We start from the raw sequence: 17,918 nt of genomic DNA on the forward strand, positions 1-17,918 counted from the left end.
GTTCTTTGGCTGCAGTCCAATTACCCAAAGTATTTTTAGTTGCCTTTAGTTCAGTATAGCAGGTGAATGTTAAGGAAAACCCTCCTGTCTGATCGTTCAGATGCTACTCAGGGAGTCACACTCATTCTGCCTGAGGCTTTTAACTGCTGGGACTGAAGCCATGCTGGAGTCTGGAATTAAATAACTAATGTTCCAATAATTTGGGTATCTTCTCCTGCAAGAAGTACACATGTACTTTTTATTTATTCTGGACATTATGGGTTAAAAAGTTCAGGATCAGGTTGGATTCTTCTGAATCCATCTCTCCAAGTATAATCCAGGTGTCCTGTAGCTGGCTAGTGTTTAGAAGTGCCTTGCCAAAAGAATGGTTCTTTAGAAATCATATGTGTTGATGATTTTTTTCCCTTCTCTTATATTTACTTAAATCTCCTGCTTATATTAGACTGAAGTTTTGTTTGAGTAAGTTTGGCAGGAATTGGATCATAACTGAGTTTACAAGAAGCTGGAACACAAATGCTGTTAAAAAAACAAATTTTCAAGGCTCGTGTCTGTTAAAGTAGGAAGATACAGATGCCAAATTCTAGTTTACCAAAATCCCATAAAAATTAGTGCTAATACTTTGGGAAAGCAGTGAATTTTCAGGAAACAAACTCAGGCATTGCTATTGAGAGTATCCACTGTATACAGACACAGGAACCAAGTTTCCAAGTTGTGCATTGCTGTGATGGTGTTCTTGTCCTCAAATGCATACAGAATGGAGCACAAGGTTAGTGAGCTTCAGACCAAGTTGAAGCAAGAACACAAGGAGTCAGGACAAAGTGAAGTAACTCCTGGGAATGCTATGCAACATCTTATTACATGGTGTAGCAAGAGGAGGGAGCCCAGACTGTTGTCAGAAATTACCTAGGAATATGGTTCTAATACTGGTACAGCCTTATTGTGGCTGACCCAAGAGGTGACATGCTGCATTCCTGAGTCTGTACCTGGTCTGTGTGGATGTCTGTGAAATCAGAGTGTCAATGCTGCAAGGAAAAGCAATGATTAAGAAGGTCAGGCTGGGTAAGACCCCTGGGGGTACATTTGCAGCATAACCTACAAGAATGTGACCAGGCATTTCAAGTTACTAATGAGAATGTGCTTGTGATACCTTTGAGCAGTGCTGATTTTGATTTTTTTTTTTTTTTTTACCCAGGGTAAAATGATGTGAAGAAGAGTGGGATCTGGGCACTTGATTAATGACAGAAAAAGGAAAAAAAAAAAAAAAAAAAAAGAGGGCATTGAAAAGGATATTCCTGGTAAAATGCATTCTAGCTTCTAGGCATGCAGTAAAGTAATCACGTCAGGCAACACAGAATTCAGAATTTAACTGCCCCTAGTGTGGGCTTCTCACTGCTCATCCAGGGGCATCAGTTAGATACCAGTTGTGACTCAGGCAGGATTCACAGAGTTCTGTCAGATGGTGGGAGAGTATTTTTAGAGAACTCTGTGCATCACCCAGTCCAGACCTCTCCCAAAGCAGGGTCACCTGGAGCAGGTGGGGTTGGAATGTCTCCAGAGAGGGAGACTCCACACCCTCCCTGGCAAACTGTCCCTGTGCTCTACTACCCTCGATGGAAAGGAATGACTCTTGGTGTTGAGTGGAACAACTCTTCTTTTTAGTTTGTGGCCATATGAGTGCATTGACCTGTTCTCCAATATTCTGTTGTCAGACCCTGTCCCCCAGGGAAAGGTGCTGACAGATTTTTTGGGGAAATTACAGGGATCAGCACATCTGGAGCATGAAGGACTGGCTTCACCCTAGAAAGCCCACCTTCCATGACTGTAGCATTTTCCCTACCAGGAAAACAAAAGGCTCCTGGGCTGGAGAGACCCTTGGACTCATGGCTGTGTTGTAGCAGCAGTGTTTATATTTGCTTCTGAAAGGTGGGCACTTGTTTTGTCAGTGAGTCCTCTCATATAAAACAGAAGTCCTTCTCTTGCCTCTGTGCAGTTCATTATTTGTAGAATGCTTTCAGGAGCCCACATGAAAGGGTATTTTAAATGCACTAATTATTAGTGTTAAGCACAGCTCCTTTGTCTGAGGGCTTTCTTCCAGCTGAAAATGGGTTTGACTCCAAGGAAACATATCTTTCCTAGAACACTATATTGGTTTAAAGTCTGGGAAGCAGAGAAAGCAAATTAGGCTATTTTGTTTTTAAAAAAAATATTTTTCATGGGTGAAAATTATCTCTCCCCTTATTTTAATTAGAAGTGTTATTGTTTTTGAAAAACTGTTGTTTAATTCATCATGGGGAAATGGTCAAACAGTAAAATGAATAGTTTTTGGAAAAAAGTAATTTCTTCAGTTACTTTCAATCATGTGCTTAGGTATTGACAGAAAATTTTCTCGGAAGCTGTCATCTCATTCAGAAAGCAGACTTTGAGTTTAATGAAAAGTTTCAGCAATATCTGCTGTGTGTAATAAGTACCCACTTTTTTTTTTCCCCCAAGACATAATTTTTCTTTAAGACCCATCATACTACAGTATGGAAATTTTCTGTGATGATACAGGGTTTTGAAAGCTTGGGTGGTGGGGAGAAATTCTTATCTATCAAGTTGTGGTGATGTGCTAATGATGCTTTGCTTTGCTGTCTGGGTTGCAGCGAAGAGTTTTACTTCTATAATCTGGTCGTAAAAGAGGTTTTGTTATTTTCTGATGTCAGCCACATTAAAATAAACGTTGTTCTCCTGTTGAAGAGCCTCAAAATGCTTCAGTCTGAAAAAAAATTGAATGGTTTAGTCTTACTTACAGCAGTCATATCCTTTTCCCCTTCCAATGTTAAGGTGGTGCTAAAAGTACCTGTTTAAGCCTATTACATAAGTACTAATAATAGGGACAGGGTATTGATTTTTTAAAAAGAAATTGTAGGAACTTATGCTATTGAGCTCATCATTTTGTAAGAACAGAGCATCTCAAACAAGTGGGGAAAGCCACTTTGTTTATCTGGCTTGTGCTCAGTGTTATGGAAACACAAACACTCTTGGAAAAAAAGCAATACAGGAAGTGTTGAAACAGGGTGCAGTGCTAATCTGCTTCAGCAGCCAGGAGGAACACTGTGGGAATCCTTTAAATCAGAGGGTTTTGGGAAAGCTACAAAAGGCAGGCCTCAGAAACAGCAGAACTGTGATTAGCGCTAAGCAGCAGCCATGAGATAGGTCAGCAGAAAAATTATGTAAGAAGTAGAAAAGCAAGGACAAATAGAACAATGGTCTGTGTATTAACGCTTGGCTAGAATAACTCCCTAAGCTACAGAAAAGTCTATCTAGCAAGATATTAGGAAGTTTGAAACTTAATAATGGAGCTCTGTGCATTGTGTTTTAAGGCTTACAAGCAGGTAGTGTATTTGAAATAAGCAAGCAGTGTTTTAACAAAAGGTACTTGTGCTTATAGTGGTTGGGTAGAACTACTGTCAGTATGCTTTTGCTTTGTGTCACTGGTCAAAAAACTTACTTAAAGTAAGTTATAACATTCAGTTACTTTGTCTGCTGCTGGGGATGTGAGCTGCTGGCATCTTCCCATTGTCATAACCATGTAATGGGACCGATGCTGGAAAACAAACAGCTCGAGGTGCGCCCCTCAGCAGTCCCATCCCGTTCGTGATTTGTACAGAGACCCCCAGCCAGTAATAGAGCACCAGCAGAGAAATTTTCTTATTTGGTCCTTGGTGCCTCACTTAAGTGTCTTACCTGATGGTTCTCAGGGCTGTGACTTGTGAGATAGGAAAAGCTGTAAAACTTGGCGAAGGTCTTGCCTGGAGTCATGGCTTGGAGCTGTGTTTAACATTAGCTGAGCACAAGGTTGGCCTGCATATGGACAGTGAAAAGCCATGGGTCACTCTGCACTGCTCTCTTGGGTCTAACTTAGAGCACCTTACCTTTTGTTACATTTGTCTTGTAGTGTTTACCAAATCTCTGAGGGCTGAACTATACAACAGGACCTGATGATCTTGAAGGTCTTCTTCCAACCTAAATGATTCTGAAAGAGTAAAAACCTCTTACTTGCTTGGGGTTAGTTTGCCTTGCATTATTGTGACTGACAGGTGGGTGTGCAGATGTTTTCACACAGCCAAAAAATGCAGGACAGTTCAGGACAAAGAGAGGGGTCAGGCACTCCAAGATCACCTGTGGAATGGCCTGAATGCTGCTGCTGTCTGGAGAGCTTGATGTGAACAGTTCTGCCATCTGCCAGAACACTTTGCCAAATTAATTACAGAGCAACTGTGAGAAAGTCTGAATGACCATTACCGACCGTGGTGGCATTCTCCTAGCAAAAATACTGTCCCTGTGTGCCCCAAAAAACATTTAAGGTGTATTGTAAATAGCAAGATCAGAAAATGCAGATCTGTTTCCAGCTCTCTGTTGTCAGTCACTGGCAGTGTGTTAAAGTCTCTAGATGCATCTATGCTCATTTAAAGCTTTGGCCTGAGTACTTAATAGAGGATGCTTGGAAAGATTCTGAGCACATTTAGTGTTCCATTCCCTTTGGGTGTGCAAATTTCCAAAGCTGCTGTGATAATCTTGGCCAGGAGATCCAGTGCAGAGCATATTGTCTGCAGAACTGCGTGTCCTTGGCTCACTGTCAGGTGGGAAGAGGTGCTGGGTTCTGGGTTTGCATGTGCCTCTGCTTTTAGAAACAGCTTGGGCAAGTGGAGGAACAGTTCTGCACAGCCATTACAGTCTCTTCTGTACATGATGTTTGGGCACATTTTAAAGCCTTTATTTCCTCAGCCATGAAATCTTATTTGAGTGGTTGCATTCTGTCTTGTAAGTACTCTAGTAAGGGCTTTTCCAACATGTGTTTACAAGCCTCTGTGGGTGTGCTTGCCATAGTAATTCCTGGCTACATTTTATTGGGGATGTCGTGATACAGGGTTTGGAAAGAGAAGAAGCATTCCAAGTGGGAAATGGCATTCACAATTCCCACTGGCATGGACCAAAGCCACAGGCTTAAGACTTCTTTAGAAAGTCTTCCTCTTTGTAAGGGATGTGCAGTTTTTATATTCTCTCTGTTGGTAATAAAGCTAGGCTACTTCCACCACTATATACAACTGTTCTCATTTTACCCTTTCTCTCTGCTCACTGTCATTATCCAAAATAGTCTCTAACAAAAAAAAAAAATAGATCAAACTAACCTCCTCTGTTTTTTATGTGCACCTTCCTAGTTAAATGTGTTTGAGCTGATGAGCTATCACTTGTTGAGTCACGGCAAACCCTTTGTCCACATTATGACTAGTAGATACTTAATTGCCTCCTGAATTAAATTGTTCTTTCCACCTTCTGTGGTTATTTTCCCTTATCTCCTTTGACATTCACATTACAAAGTAACAATGTTGTAATTGTTTTGAAAAGAATGAAATTACTTTGCCTGTGAGACACTCAATCTTGGTAGCTCTAACGAGGTAGAACTGTTGGGTGGCAGGCAGGAGCGTCACCCTGCAAAAGATGAAAGAAAGGCACAAAGGGAATTGCACACATTATTTAAGAAGGGAGGGATCATCTTGATGCTGACTGAGACAGATGTGAACCTGAAGATCACTGTGTAGAGTAGGAGCATATAGATTTTGTGTGCTGTGGTCAAGAGCCTGATGAAAGAGACCCAAGAGTGAGTCAATTACCCAGCGTGGAAGGTGTTACATTACAACACTAGTAATCCATAATTAGGGCAGTGTGGACCAGTGTTACACTTCCCAGTGTGTGGGAAGTGTTATCCATGGAGCAGCACTCCACCTGCAGTGATCAACACTTGTCTTCCAATGCTCACTTCAACACTGGGGCATTCACAGCATTCCTGAGGAGCTGGAGTTATGAAGGCCAAGGTGTAGCAGATTTTGCTGAGAGGCACGACAGGTCATACACATTAGCTGTGTAAGGCCTGTGAGGGGAGATGCTGAGCTTGGGGTGGTGGAGAACACCACTGAGCTGCTGTCTTCAGTTTTGAGGGGCAATCTCCATTCTTCTCTCAGCAGTTCTGGTAGCCCCAATACCCTGATGCCTCAAGGGGAAGAAGACTCTTGGTTCCTGGCTCCTTACAGTGTTCCTCCTTGTGAGTTCTGCATCCCTATGTTCTGCACACACAGCCTTGGATGATGATGACTTTTAACTTTCATATTTCAAAATATAGTAGAAAAAACATAATGTTTTGGACTGTTTCTAGATTCTCACCTGTTTTGCCTTATTACTGTGCTTTCTGCCACCATTTAGGGTTTTCCCAGGGCTAAACAAAGGTGTTGGTCCAGTCATTTCCAGCCGTGGCTTATGGGCAGAAGTCCTGATTAGGCAATATACTCTGAGCAGCATCAAGATATCTCTGTCAGCCCTGGAAGCTGAGGGCTTGGTTCAGCCTTTTAACTTGTCTGTCCACATAGCAGTGGCAAAAGGCATTGCAAACAGGTGGTGGTGGCTGTTCACAGAGTGAGGGAACCCCCACTTTGAATCTTGGGAATTATTCCAGGTTTAATGTAGAGTGTGAGGTGCATCCCTGTAGTTTTTGCTCCAATAACTTCTGTGTGCAGCAGCCTTCATGCTGCTGAAGCACACCAACCAAAAGGTGTTTTTTTGATTTGCCTGAAAGGGCCATGGGATCTCTTAATACATTGTAGAGTTTATTAGTTATTTTGGTGAAAGTACATGGTAATTTTTAATTTGTTTTCCAAAACAAATAAACAGTATTTGCTTTGAAGGATCTGCGCTAGTCCAACTGGCTGATGACCCCATCCAAAGATGACAGATTATTCTTTTCTTTTCCAAAAGTAGGAAAATATGATGACTAAACATCATGCAGGTCCTTTTTTTGAGGAACAAAAGCTTTGTATTTCACCTCCTGCATTTCAGTTGTTACATAACTACAAAATAGTTAAGCTGAAAACCATCAACAGTAATATAGATCTAGCCGTTGATTTGCATGTTTGTTTAACTTCTGCTTTCAAAGAAGAGGTTTGCATTAGAATTGAGACTCATATAATTTAAATTACCTGTGAATCACATATAATTTAAGTTTCCTGCCAATTACAATTTATCTTTCACATAGCAGCTTTGCTAATTGAAATACAGTCAACCTGTTTCCAGCCATATATGCGGGAAAAAGTTCTGTTTCTTTCACTGCAGTTGGGTGGAGGATAGAAATCTGCACTATCAGAACTATTTGCAGCATAGCCAGAGATCAGAGATGTTTTAAAGGGCAAGCATCAAGTCTTTGGAACAATCCCCCACAGCACATTTTCCACACAAGTCTCCCCCTGACAGTGAGTATCTGGGTCTGAAAATGGCCTGTCTCCAGTAGCCACTGGGCATCCCTGAAACTGGCAATATTATACAATAAACAGTCACCTTCTCTGTGCCTTCCCAGATGTATATAAAATTTGCCATGGCTGAAGTCTGTCTTTTGGGAAGTTCCAGAGGTAATTGTCTGGAGTTAACTTACAGGGCTTCTGTCAAAAGGAATTAGTATTTCAGCAACTCCTTGGCCAACTCCATGGCAGTACTAAAATAGCTGACTGCCTTACACATCAGCTGGCCTTGCTTGGTGGAGCAACTCAAATGTTTTTAAAAGCAAAATAGTTATCATGCTTCCATTGCTTCCTGCAGCAAAATTCTTCTGGCCAAAAAGGTTTCAAGGGAATGAGTGTCTTTCTTTTCCTCTCCATTTATCTTTATTTATAGCTTGTGAATGTTGGGAAATGTATGACAAGAAACTGGGAGAGGAATGGATTTCAGGAACTGAAGGTCAAATATTTTGTTCAAGGGAAGCATGAGTTGTTCATGATGGAAAGTACAGCCTGATGACAAAGCTATGTGCTTTGGTGTTTAAAGTACACAACTGCAAAGAGAAACTGATTAAATTCAGGATTAGATCTTCAGTGGACACAATGGATTCTTTCTCTCACACACACAGTGCTCATCTGGAGTCCAGAGCTTCTCTTGAAGCTCTTTTTAATATGAAATTCAGCAGCATTTATGACCAGATCATGTGCTCTTTTTCCTCTTTGTTCATAACAGTATTTGCAGTATGAGAAAATAATACTCAGCACCAGTAAGAAATATTCAACTAAGTACAAATAAACCTGTGTTCCATCATGAATTTCTTTTCCTACAACACACTTTCCCATGGTCATTTTATCCACTGATGACTGCATCCCAGCTGGAGCAGGCTGGCAAAATTAATCCAAAGTCCTTGAATTCAAGATTATTTAAATGGACAAGGGATCTTTTTCTGAGGTTATCAGTTTAAAGATGTCTGGCACTTGGCCTTCAAACTGTGAGCTGTCTAATCCTTATCTTGGTAAAGTCAGCAGCAATGTCTTCACTGACTTTAGCAGAAGTGAACCTTAGATCATTACTGCCCAACTATGATCCTTTGAACCATTTCACCCTCAACAGCATACAGCTGTGTGTCAGATGTGATTATTTCATTGCTTATTCAGGTTTTCTCTCATTTCCTTCTGCTTTTCTATCTCAAATGGTATTTCACCTTCACTGTTTCATATTTTATCAGGCTTAATTTGAAATGCATTGGTCTTATGGTTTTTAACACTACCCATTCCTCCTGCTCCTTGTAATTTTCAATTCCACAGCCTGGGCTGGGATGTTAAAACATCTTTCCTAAAAGTAGGGTAGCACTTCATCTTGAAGCTCTTTGGAGGCACTGTCCAGCCACAAAATCTCAGTCTAGTGCAAGGTTGCTCAGAAATTGTCTTGATCTTGATTCCTTTTAGACTTTTTAAAATAAAAAAGGTAAAAAGGAGAAAAATATTTAACCTTGAATTATGTGGTACAAATTTTCCTGAACTATTGTTTTTCAAATTAAAAGGGGGTTTTTTTGGGTTTTTTTTTGTTTGTTTGTTTTGTTTTAAAATCATGCTTCTCACTTTGGGCAAAAACAAAAAGGTAAATCAACAAACTTGAAATATGTCTGTGTTACAAGGCTCACTTCTAATTCAGCTGACAGGTCTGGCTGATCCCAAAGAAAACAGAGAAGGGTGGAGGGGTGAAAGTAACCTTCTACTGCTCTTACATCACTTTGAATTGCATGTGCTCATGAACACACTCACTTCACGTAGTGGTGATCCTTTGTTAACTTAAATTAGAGGAGGCTTTGGTTCTGCTCTCTTTGAAATGGTTTTTCATATTGTACTCTGCAAGAGCTAAGTGTGTAGGTGCAATGTATAATATACATGTATGTAATGAGTATCTGACTCAAAAGCCAAAGCCCTGTAATCTCTGAATTATTTAAAATAGAGGACCAAATGATGGTTTCAACTGCAGTCAGCTGGGTAGGTGGTGACAGTAATTGACAAATTTGACCTAATGCCTGTTTATTGTGATACCTGGTATCTTTGGCAAATTACATAAACAAATATCCTGGTGTTTCTCTTGGCAAACAGCATGAATACCACTCTTGCTTTATTCTCTTTGTCTCAGCAAATACTTTATGGCAAGAATTCATCACCAAATAAAGGGTGAGATCATCTGCAGTGCAAAGCCCATTAGGTCATGTATTTTGGCATTCTCCTGGGCTGCAAGGTCTGCCACAAACTTGGCTGAACTGTGCACAGTGCTGACAGTGTTTCCCAGGCAATAGGAATCAGATATCCTTTTTCCTTTGTGCACAGAAGTGTGTACTTGACCTGGTGAGTAGTGGTGGTGTGGTACAGGGTTAGACATTTTTGCCTAACCAAGACTTGTATGTAAAAATGTGAAACTGAGATGTTTAAAATATGACCTTGTTAGGACTTTTTAAGAGCATTTACACCCACTGTTGTATGCATGTGTTTTTTTCCCATCCTGCCTTTGCCTACCATCTCTCTGCCCTTTGTAGCACGTCTCTGACACCTTCCTCTCCCACTGTGTCCCCTGCCCCACTGGTGGCTTCAGTCAGCTTAAAATACCATCCACTGCCATGAGTAATGAGCTCCTCTTGGAAGGTCTCCCTGGGAAATCTGAGACTTTGGCTTCTCCATCAGTATTTGCTCTGCTGCTGATGGCTCTGACATGTGTCCTTTAGTTACCAGAGCAGAAGTCAAGGGGACTTGTGCACACTGAAGTTCCTTTTCCAGCAGTGCCCTGGGGATATGAATATCTACCTGCCTCCAGGTCGCTTTTGAAACTCCTGCTAACTGGCTGACAAGTGGAAGGTAGTCACTTCAACATATCCACAGATATGACATTTAATTTTTAGGAATTACAGCGCACTGGAACTGCAGATGGGCTGCATGCACAATGCTTCTTACTCATGGCCTTCTAAGCATCAAGCCAAATGAACCCCTGGTGCCTCTGGTGACTGCTGTAGTCCACACATGTACTCTGTTGTTTTTCAGCCTTTCTCAGAACTGCATGGATGTCAAATTTACTGGAATTAGTGGAAGGACTCCATCTAGCAGCATTTGCCCTAACCAGTGGTAAAGCCAAGAAGAGTTTACAGGCAACCTGATGCCCAGATCAATCCTGCAGTAGGTTACTAACATGATCTTATGGGGTCTGCTAACAGGCTGGGTTATCGTTCAAAAGAAGGTAAAAAAGATGCTGCCAGAATTACTTTAATTAGGTTGTCTGTTTTTAAAATATTCATTTTCATTCACTTTTCTCTCTATGCTTTCCCTGTAATAAAAAATAAACATTCACATTTTTGTAGCTTGGTCACTCTTCACCCATGTAAATGATAAGGCTGAGAAAATTAACTCAGTTTACAGTTGAGCTTGAAATGTTTATGAATGGACACATAAGACACACAGTTATATACCTTAATATGGACTCTGTGTGAGAACTGAGGGGGCCTTTTTCAGTCCTGTTTTTCCAGAACACATGCTGTAAAAATTCAAAAGATACAAATCTGCATGTACCTGGTGCAGTACTTTCATGCATTAACAATTTTATTCTAGAGTAGCAACAAGATTCTTGACAAATTCTTGTTATTTATAGTGGCTGCTGGCTCTACCTCCACCAGAAATCTTGAGGATGTGGAAGATGGAGGAGAATACTGGAATGTCTTGCCTGTGCTGCCGCTGTCCTGAGGTGATCACCTGGAACTGAGCATCAAAGGGACCCATCTGTTCTGCCGTGCCCAGAGGGGGATCAGGTACAGGTGGTTTATCAGCTCCTCAGTGCAAGTGGTGACTGACAGAGCTGTTTACATAAATTTTTGTAAATATGCACCGAGGTGTTTCATGGCAGGGAACCGAACTGTGAGAAGAAACAATGGAATAAACATCTCAAAAAGATGGATGCTATCAGAGATTACTTCCCCATTAACCTCTTGATATCCTCTAACAAGGCAGCTGATTGTTGATGGATGCAAGTGTTGTCCTGATTTAAGTGAGACTCTGGAGCACTGATGGTCAATTCATCTATTTCTTCGATGGTTCTGGATTAAATCTAAAAAAACTGGCTTTGTTTAAGTCCCTCTAACAACTGGCAATAGAGCCAGTGGGAAATAACCTACTTGGCTAAGTCTCCTATGCTGTCTACTGTGGCTTCAATTTACATAATTTGTTTTGTTGAACAAAACACACTTTCCTCCCCCAAAAAAACCTCTTTTGTGGATGGCAAATGATCTGCCATGAAATCTTGTGCCCATAGATGGCTTCAGGGCTTGTAATTATTCTGAAGCTCAGAGCAGTTGCTTCTGGAAGACAAACATGTACAAAAAACATACCCAAACCAAATCAAACTAAAGTGTCTGGTGCTCAGCTGGTGCCACCTTGGCCTCTGGACCCACACTGGCCTGATTGTGGGTGCTGGAATGAAGGACTCCATGTGTGATGCTATCCTGGGCAGAGCAGAAAAGCTGCAAACATTTTGATCATGCTGCATGGCACTGCACACATTCTTTGGGATAACTGGGCTAAAATGGGCTGACAGCACAAAGAGACCATGCACCCAGAGTGCTGTGTCCAGGTCTGGGCTGCTCAGGACAAGGAAAATGAGCTACTGGAGAAGGTCCAGTGGAGGCCCACGAAGATGGTTCAGGGTCTGAGGGAGCTGTTTAGTCTGAAGAAGACTGAGAGGGGGTGTCAGTAGTGCAGATAAGTATCTCCAAGACGTTGGTCCCAGACTGCTTTTGGTGGTTTCCAGCAACAGGACAAGGAGCAATGGCCATAAATTAAACACACTTAAGATGAGGAAGAACTTTCCACTGAGGTTGGCAGAGCACTGGAACAGGGGGCCCAAGGGGATCATGGAGTCTTTCTCTCTGGATAGATTCCATCCCCACCTGGACATCTTCCTTTGTCATCTGCTCCAGGTGACGCTGCCTTGGCAAAAGGGCAAGCATGATCTCCTTGGCAAAAGGGACTGGAAGGTCTCCAGAGGTCCCTTCCCACACTTATATTTCTGTAATTCTGTGATTTTTTTGGTGTGAGAAGAGGCAGTTTGGAAAAAGGGAAAGCCCAGCACAGGTGAAAGCTCATGCTGGCTGTGCTGCCACAGAGACGGAGAACACAGCTTGGGTTTGAAGTTTGGGGATGGGAACAAAGGGGAGGCCCTAGGGGTGGCAGCTGGGAAGGTAGGAATGTGTCCTGGCTGTTTCTGGGGCCAGGATGCTCCTCTGAAGGGATAGTGATGATGCCTAAGGGCCACAAGAGAAGGGGGCTGAGAGCACCTGAAGAGTATTTTCAGTGTTCTGTGTCAGAAATAGTGTGGCCAGCAGGACCAGGGAAGTGATTCTTCCCCCTAAACTCAGGGCTGCTGAGGCCGCACCTCAAGTGCTGTGTCCAGGTCTGGGCCCCTCAATTCAAATGGACACCGAGGGCCTGGACTGAGTCCAGAGAAGGGAGCAGAGCTTGGGAAGGGTCTGGAGCACAAATCTGATGAGATATGGCTCAGGGAGTAGGGTGGCCTCAGCCTGGAGCAAGGAGGCTCAGGGGGAACCTTGTGGCTCTGCACAACTCCCTGACAGGAGGGGACAGCCGGGGGGGTCGGGCTGTGCTCCCAGGGAACAGGATGAGATGACAAAACTTCAAGCTGCGCCAGGGAATTAGGAAGAATTTATTCACAGAAAATGTTGCTCAGCATTGGAACGGGCTGCCAGGGAGGTGGTGGAGTCACCTGGAAGTGCTCAAGGAGCGGCTGGATGTGGCACTCAGTGCCGGACCAGGCGGTGTCCGGTCACCGGCTGCACTCGGTGTGCTCAGAGCCCTTTTCCAACATCATTTGGTCCTGTGGTACCGCGGGGGCGCGCAGGGGCGGGCGCGGGGGCGCGCCCCGGCCCGGGCGGCGCCACGTGGCCGCGCAGCCTCCGCGCTCCCGCCGGCAGGTGGCGCGCGCCCGCCGCTGCCGGGGCGCGGCGCGCTCCCGCTCCCGGACCCGATCCCGCTCCCGGACCCGATCCCGCTCCCGCTCCTGATCCCGCTCCCGGACCCGATCCCGCTCCTGATCCCGCTCCCGGACCCGCTTTCGATCCTGATCCCGCTCCTCATCCCGCTGCCACTCCCGCCTCCCGCTCCTAATCCCCTCTCCCGTTCCCACTCCTGACCCCACTCTGGGCTCCGCTCCCACTCCCGCCTCTGATCCCGCTCCCGGCTCCGCTCCCGCGCCAGCTCCCGCTCCCGGCCCCCAGAGCACGGCACTGGCCCCCGATGCCCAGCGGGATCCGGTGCCGCTCCTCCCCCGTCCCGCCTCTCCCGCCCGGCACCGTGCTGCTCCGGGCACGGGCTGCGGGAGCGGGGAAGTGCGGGTTCACCGCGGAATCACAGCGTCAGCCAGGCTGGAAAACAGCTCTGAGGTCATCGAGTGCGACCTGTGACTGATCCCCTCCTTGTCACCCAGATCACAGCACCGAGTGCGTTCCAGTCTCTCCTTAAACACCTCCAGGGACAGTGACTCCACCTGGGCAGCCCAGTCCAATGTCCAGTCACCCATTCTGTGAAGAATTCTTCCTGATGTCCAACCTAAACCTCTCCTGGTGCAACCTGAGGCTTTGTCCCCTCATCCTGACCCTTGCTCCCTGGGAGCTGAGCCGGATCCCCACCTGGGCGTCTCCTCCTCTCAGGGAATTGCGGAGAGTGAGAGGTATCTGAGTCTCTCAAGCTCCCTCAGCTGCTCCTTATCAGACTTCCACCCTTCCCCAGCTCCATGACTTTCTCTGGACTTGCTCCAGCACCTCATCATCTTTCCTGAAGTGAATAACCCAGAACTGGATGTTGGACTCAAGGTGTGGGCTCAGCAGTGCCAGCACAGGGATGGTCACTGCCCTGCTCCTGCTGCCACCCCACGGCTGGGACAGCCCAGGGGCCATCAGCCTCTTGGCCACCTGGACTCATGTTCAGCCACTATTCACCAGCACTCCCAGGTCATTTTCCACTTTCCAGCCACTTTCCCCCCAGCCTGTAGCACTTCAGGAGTGGAAAAACCCACCTGCAACAGTCCTGTGGCTTCCTGGGTTGTTTGAGGCTGACGTAGTGAAATCTTAATTTTGATTGCCCCCTTGTTCTTTGCATTCTGATGATTGCATCTTGTTTTCTTTTCCTCTAAGCTTAGATTTGATTTCCTTGCAGTGAGCTGCTTCCAGTGTTACCTCATGACTCCAAGCACTGGTGCTTCTCCATCAAGCTGGTCAGTGCTCCATGCAGCGTTGCAAGATGCTATATGCCAAATGCATTTTAAAAATCTTAGTTGAGGGGAGGAAAAGTGCCAGCAAAACTTCAGCCCTGGACATGAGAAGAGCAGACATCAGGCTGATCAGGGAACTACTGAGTAACGTCTCCTGGGAAAATACTTTTGAAGGTGCTGGGGTCCATCAGTGCTGGCCATTTTTCATGCACCACCTCCCAAGAGCACAGGAGCAGACAGTTCCAGAATGCCATAAGTCAAGTGGGTGAGTCAGAAGATCAGCTTGAGTTAGCAAGGATCTTCTTTGGAAGTTTCAACCAAAAAAGAAGGCATTTTCCCAGTGGGAGCAGGGTTGGATGACACTGGAGGAATACAGAGATGCTGCTTGCCACTGTAGGAAGAAAATTTGTTCAGGCAAAGCCTAATTGGAGTTGGTCAGAACTGTAGGGGACAATAAAAAGGTTTATTAAGTAGGTTAATAGCAAAAGGTGGTCCAGAAATAATGTGAATCCATTGATGAGGACAGTCACCTCAGAAACAGGGACATGGACAAAGGAGAGGTGTTCAATGTTTTCTTCTCTTCCATCTTCAATGCAGATGAGAGGTTAAGGGGTCCAGGACCCTGAGCTGGAGCACCGTGGGTATGAGAATGATCAACTCCCAGTTCTCCCAAGCCTGCATAGGATGTGCTTCTCCAGCTGCATCCGTATGAGTCTATGGAGCCTGGTGGAATTAATTAAAAAATAGTCATTGAGCTACTGATATCATGGGAAAGCCTCGCTTGATGATTTTTGAGTGTTCTTGAGAATCTGCAAAAGTCCCAGTTGACTGGAAGCTGGGCTGGTGAGTGTCCCAGTTTTCAAGAAAGGCAAGAAGGATGACCCTGCAAACAACAGGTGTGTCAGTCTCACGACAGTGACTAGTAAAATTATGGAGAAGATTATTCTGGGAGGTATTGAAAACCACCTGGATAACACTCTGGTCACAGCCAGCTCAGGTTTATGAGGAGAAAGTCCTGCTTGCCAAACCTGATTTCCTTTCACAGCAACGTAACCCACCTGGTTGATCAAGGGAAGACAGTTGATATAAACTTTTTGGACTTCAGCAAAGCTTTCCATGCTGTCTTTCCCAGGATCCTTCTGACAAAATATTCATCCCACATCATGTGATGGGTGATTAATGGCTCACAGCTCAGGCACCAAGGGTTATGGTGACTGGGGTAACATCAGACTGGGGACCTGTCACTGGTGGGGCTCCATAGGGCTCCGTTCCTGGCCCTGTGCTCCTCAGCATCCTCAAAAATTACCTGGATTAGGAGGGATACTGGGCGAGGTTGCCAATGATAGCAAGTTGGGAGGAGCTGAGGGACTGCAGAGAGACCTTGACAAATGAGAGGGTTGGACAATCACCAGCCATGGGAAGTGCTGCAGTCTGCCCCTGGGATGGGCAACCCTGGATGTAGGGACAGGCTAAGGAATGAGGTATTGGAGATGGTGCCATGGGAAGGGAACTGGGGGGCTCCTGGTCAATGGCCAGCTGGACACGAGCCAGCAGTGCCCTGGAGCCAGCAGGGACATCCCTGCCCTGGGGACACCGGGCCCAGCATGGCCGGCCGGGCCAGGGAGGGATTGTCCCGCTCTGCTCTGGGCCGGGGCAGCCTCACCTGGAATATCGGGGGCAGTTCTGGCACCACAAGGTAAAAAAGGCACTGAACTGCCAGAGAGCTGCAGAGGAGCCACGGGGATGGTGCAGGGCCTGGAGGGGAAGCTCCGTGAGGAGCAGCTGAGGGCACTGGGTCTGTGGAGATGGAGGAGAGTGAGGGGAGGCCTCACTGCAGCTCTGCAGCTGCCTCATGATGGGAACAGGAGGGGCCGGCACTGATCTGGGCTCTGTGGCGACCAGGGAGCGGCCTGAAGTTGTGTCAGGAACGGTTTAGATTGGATATTAGGAGAAGGTTCTTCCCCCAGAGGGTGTTTGGGCACTGGAACAGGCTCCCCAGGGCAGTGGTCATGACACCAAGCCTGCCAGAGTTGAAGAAACGTTTGGACACCACTCTCAGGAACATGGTGGGACTCTGTGGTTGTCCTGTGCTGGGGTAGGAATTGGGCTTGATGGTCCTTGTGGGTCCCCTCAAGCTCAGGATATTTTACGATTCTATGATCCTATGTTTTAGTTCTGCAGTTCTTGAAATCTTTCTGACTGTGTCAGGGACCTTTGGCTGATTTGCATGAACAAGCTGGGAAGAAACTTCTCGCACAAATGCTGTTATTTTTTCCCATGTATGTTACACACGTGCACACAACACAGTGTGTGTATCCTGGAGGGATGTCCTTGCTGGGTTGCACCAGAGTTCTTCCCCTGCTAGCAGATTACCAAGTGAACAGCTTTGGCCTCCTGAGATTTCTCCTCTGCTCTCTCCCAAACATTGGGCAGCTGTCTGGCAGTTTCCATATTTCCTTTGTTTAGGGAAGTGGTGTTTTTAAATCTGTGAATTAGCAATGTGGCTGGGTTTCAGTTCTGCAGAGGGAAGTTACATGGGTAATGCCACCTGTCACCCACAGTGCAACCTTTTCAGTGGCATTATCTAATAAAAACATATGCAACAGTAGTACTTACAAGTCAGCTGGGTTTCGTTTCTCGTGCATTGGCAATGTACAATAGAGTCATTCCCCCAAGAAGCTGATTTTGTAAATAGCTAAGGTCCCACACTGAAGACTTTTGGAAGGAGATCTTCACTGCTAAGTGCATGGCAGTCTTACTTATCCTTAATGACAAACTATTAATATAGTTCAGGCAAATACATCATTCTCAACAGCTCCTTGTTTTTTGCCATTCTCTCTGGTCTTGTCCTTGTAAATTCAATTTCACAGGCACAATCTGTAACACAGCAGGTGCCAAGTGTAGCCTTCTTGTTTCATAGGATCCAACTAACTGTCTACGTGGGATTCATTTAGACAGCAGCATAGGCAGCAATGAAAAAAAAACTTGTGTTTCTGCTACACAGAAAAAAAAAAGGATGCTTCTCAAGTGCCTCCCCCCCCCCCCCCCCCCACCCTTGCAGTTTCTTGTAGGATTCTTAAAGACCATCTACTGCCATGCTTCTGTGGAAGCTGGCTCTGGACACTTCATGGATTCCATGGAGAAGACAGTCAGGAGTGTGGCTTTGGTTTGGCAGCTGAAGTTTTGTAGGTCAGGCCCAGAAAATCAATGGTGTTGAAACCAAAGGAACCCAGGGACCTGGATACCTTTGAGGGTTTGGACTCCAGTTCCTAATGGAGGTCTGTTATTCAGGTTACAGAGCTTGGGCTATTAAAGTTTTGCAGATTATCTCTGATTTG

The 17,918-nt window shown here is 45.2% G+C and overlaps 1 protein-coding gene across 1 annotated transcript in view; it reads left to right on the top strand.

Moving 5' to 3' along the window:
* Positions 1-11,148, top strand: part of TMEM38B (transmembrane protein 38B) — a 29,904-nt gene extending 18,756 nt beyond the window's left edge. Inside the window, exons 6-7 of the transcript XR_014616911.1 lie at positions 10,353-10,484; positions 10,954-11,148. The gene's annotated coding sequence lies outside the window, so the exon portion shown is untranslated. The remainder of the gene's footprint in view (positions 1-10,352; positions 10,485-10,953) is intronic.
* Positions 11,149-17,918: the final 6,770 nt, after the last annotated feature.

The sequence above is a fragment of the Fringilla coelebs genome, assembly GCF_963513975.1.
Source record: "Fringilla coelebs genome assembly, chromosome: Z".
NCBI classification, from domain to species: Eukaryota; Metazoa; Chordata; class Aves; order Passeriformes; family Fringillidae; genus Fringilla; species Fringilla coelebs.